Raw genomic sequence first — 3,721 nt, 5'->3', positions numbered from 1 at the left:
CTTCCCTCTATCCATCCCCAACCTCTCCCCCCCTCCCTCCCCATCCCCTCCTCTAACCCTTTCCTTCCTCCTCCTCCCCTTCCCCTACACTCCTCCACTCCCTCCCAATTCCTCCCCCTCCCCATCTCTCACCCGTTCCCCTCCCTTCCCTCACTCTCCCCTTCCCCTCCCATCCTCCTCCTTCCTCTCCCTCCATCCCTCCTGCCTCTGCTCTTCCTTCATCTCAATTCCCTCTGCCCAACCTCTCACCTTCCTTCCCACCCTAACCCTCCATCCCCTCAACTGTATGTTTTTTATTTTGTGTGTGTGTGAGACCTTCCCTACCCACTTCACCCTCCTCCGTCTGCCCAGCTCTAACTCCTCCTTACACCCTCCCTCCTACCAATTCCCCCGCTGTCACCTTTTCCCTCCCCTCCTCTTCTTCCGCTCTTCCCTCCAACTTCCTCCCCTCTCCCCCTCCCCACACTACCACCACAACCCACTCCTCTCCTTTCCACTATCTCCCCACCCCCCTGATTCCTTCCTATCCCCTCCACCCTCCCCTCTCTCTCACACACCTGCAAACGCACATACAGCTGGGGTGATGGATGGCGGGGTGGTGGGGGGGAGAGCGGGTGGAAGAGGGGTAGTGAGGAGGAGAGGGAAGGAGATGATTCAGAGGGAGGGAGGGAGAGGGCAGGGTATGGGAGATGGAGTGAGCAGGAAGAGAGGGGAGGGAGAGTGAAGACAGATGGAAGAGGAAGAGGTGTTGAGGAGAGGCGGGGTTGGGGAGGGTTTCGAGTGATGGGAGTGGTTAGGGTAGGGGTGTGAGGAGGATGAGGAGGGAATGAATGGGAAGCAGAAGCGGTGGGGGAGGGCGAGGAGGGGAAGGAGTGTGGGGAAGGAGCAAGACAGTGGAGGTAGATGGGCAATGAGGAGGAGGAGGGAGGGGGAGGGAAAGGTAATGTTGAGGGGAGGTGAAGGAAGGGGAGGGGGAGGGAATGGGAAGTGGAAGGTTGAAGGGAAGATAGAGGGGAAGGGAAGGTGGAAGGTTGGCAGAAGGAATGGAGGGGAAGGGGATGGAGGCAGAGGGGAAGGAGTAAGGGTTAGAGGGGATGGAGGAGGAAAGGGAAGGGGAGGCTTGAGTAAGGGAGGGGCAGGGGAATGTGGTGGTGAGGGGGCAGGAGAAGGAATTGGGACGGATGGAGGAGGGGTGGGTGAGGGGGACGGGGTGGGAGGGGAGGGGAGGGGGAGGTGGAAGGGGATGTGGGGGGTGGGGAGGGGGAGGGGTGGGTAGAGGGGGGGGAGTGAGGAGGAGTGGGTGGGAGGAAGATGGAGGGAGTGTTCCCTGATGAGGTCCCAGGTCCCCCCCCATACTCCCCCCACCCCACACTCCCCCCACCCCTCACCCCTCACCAACCCCATCTACAATTGGCCCCATTCCCTGCCCCGGGCTGGGGGTAAGTGTTGAGCTGCTGAAACTGCAAGAAAATGAATCATTTGATGGAATATATCAACGTACTTGAAAAATAAATTTACTTTGAAATCCAACTTTCAAATCTGCTGTTTGTAAAATATGTACTGATGTGAAATGGTCTCAGTGAATGTCTGAGAGTGGAAAACACTGTTTGGTCCCAGTGCCCCTTGCCAGCCATGAATCTCCACCTCAGTCTGTCCCTTCTGCCCAGCTTGACCCATCTCTCTCTGTAGTTTCCTCTCCGCCCTGTCTAATTAAGCACATATCAACCTCCGTTTTCAATATAGCCGATGATTTGTCTTCTGAGCTATCTGTGGCAACGAATTGCTCTGATTCACCACTGTCTGGGCAAAGAAATTCCTCCTCATCTCTATAAATGCACATCCTCTGTTATGAGACACCTTTCACACATGATCATGTCTCCCCTCAGCTCCTTAGAAAAAAACCCAATTTTGTTTGACCTCTCCTTAAACAGTAACTTATGCCTTTAATCGAGATTGCATCCCAGTGAATCTCTTCTGCACCCTCTCCGATGTATCACTGTTACGGTCGATTAACGGTAATGAGAAATTTATCCGAGAGGAGCGGTCCAACATTCATTGAAATGGGACACTTGCCAGGATGACAGCAGAGCAGCGATGACTGGAGTTTTGTGGGGCAACTTAGAAGGTGGAGGGCAGATGCATCCCGAAGATGAAGTATTCTAAAGGGAGATGAGGCAACCTTGGCTGACAAGGGAAGTCAGAGACAGCATAGAATCAAAAAGGAGTGCATACAGTAGTAGCAGAAATGAGAGGAAAGCTTTACAAACCAATAAAAGCCAGCGAGAAACAATGAGGAGAGAAAAGATGAAATATGAAGTAAGTTAGCCAATAATAATAAAGAGGGTGCCGACAGCTTTTCTTCCAGATATATAAAGTGTAAAATCAAGATAGAGTAGACTTCCTTTAATTTTTATTTTCAAATAAAGAATATACAAGTCAGGGGAGGAGTTTAGCAAACCAATAATATAAAAGACATATAAACAGCAATAATAAAAATAAAGTATATAATGTCAAATTCAAATAGGTAAAATATAACGCTGTTATATATACAATGGTCAAAAAAAACAACTCCTCATAGCAATCATAAAAAAAGATTGGAAATTTTGTTTGGTAAAGGAAAAAACCCCATTAACTAAACAAATAAAAAAAAAGAGAAAGAAAAAGAAAGATTGGGCAGTCCAATTGTGGATAAAAAAAAATTTTAAAGGGAGAAAATAAAACATCCTTCCAGTCATCTCCGAACCTTCACGGATAAGGATTTCCCCCAAAAGAGAATAAAGGAAAATAAATAAATAAATTAGATCATATGAAAATATTGAATAAAGGGTCGCCAGACTTGTTCAAAATTAAAGGATGTATCAAATGTCCTGCTTCTAATTTTCTCCAAGCTTAGACATGACATGATGGAGGAGAGCCAATAAAAGACAGTAGGTGGGTTAGATTCTTTCCAGTATAACAAGACAGCTCTCCCAGCCGGTAAAGTTGAAAAAGCTATCAAATGTTGGGCGGAAGCAGACTCTTTGCTTGTTTCTTCTGGAATGATCCCAAAAATTGCTGTAAGTGGTTTAGGTTGAACATCCACATCTATAACTTTATATAATGTTCCAAACAAATCCTTCCAAAAATTGTTTAAACTTACACATGACCAAAACATATGAGTTAGAGTAGCCACTTCTGCGTTACATCTGTCACAAATAGGGCTTATATTAGGAAAAATATGTGCCAATTTATCTTTGGATATATGGGCCCTGTGTACTATCTTAAACTGAATTAAGATATGGAGTGTGCAGATAGATGAATTATTGAGTAAATAATAAATTTTACTCCATTGATTGTCTGAAAGTGAATGTTGAAGTTCTGCTTCCCAGATGCGTTGAACCCTATCATTAGGCAACATGCAAGCATTCATTAACTGTTTATAAATGATAGCTATTAATTGTTTTTGAAAAGGTTTAAGCTGAAAAATAGCATAAGCCAAATTTAAAGAGCAGGTTGAGGGGTAATTCGGTAAAAAAATCATGTAAAAAATTACTAATCTGTAAATATCTGAAAAAATGTGTTTTAGTGATATCATATTTATCCATTTAACTGTGAAAAGGACATTAAACAGTCTTATAAAAGCAAATCTAAAAAAGTTTTTATTCCCTTAATTCCTAACCTGTAAATATCTGAATAAATGTGTTTTAGAGATATCATATTTATCCATTTAACTGTGAAAAGG

At 45.3% G+C, this 3,721-nt stretch overlaps 1 protein-coding gene across 6 annotated transcripts in view; it reads left to right on the top strand.

Moving 5' to 3' along the window:
- LOC140719475 (uncharacterized) overlaps positions 1-3,721 on the top strand; it is a 159,583-nt gene that overhangs the window by 46,155 nt on the left and 109,707 nt on the right. The gene's annotated exons all lie outside the window — the stretch shown is intronic.

This window comes from Hemitrygon akajei, chromosome 31, assembly GCF_048418815.1.
Source record: "Hemitrygon akajei chromosome 31, sHemAka1.3, whole genome shotgun sequence".
NCBI classification, from domain to species: domain Eukaryota; kingdom Metazoa; phylum Chordata; class Chondrichthyes; order Myliobatiformes; family Dasyatidae; genus Hemitrygon; species Hemitrygon akajei.
The sequence above is the reverse complement of the archived record's forward strand: the minus strand, read 5'-3'. Positions and strand labels throughout refer to the sequence as shown.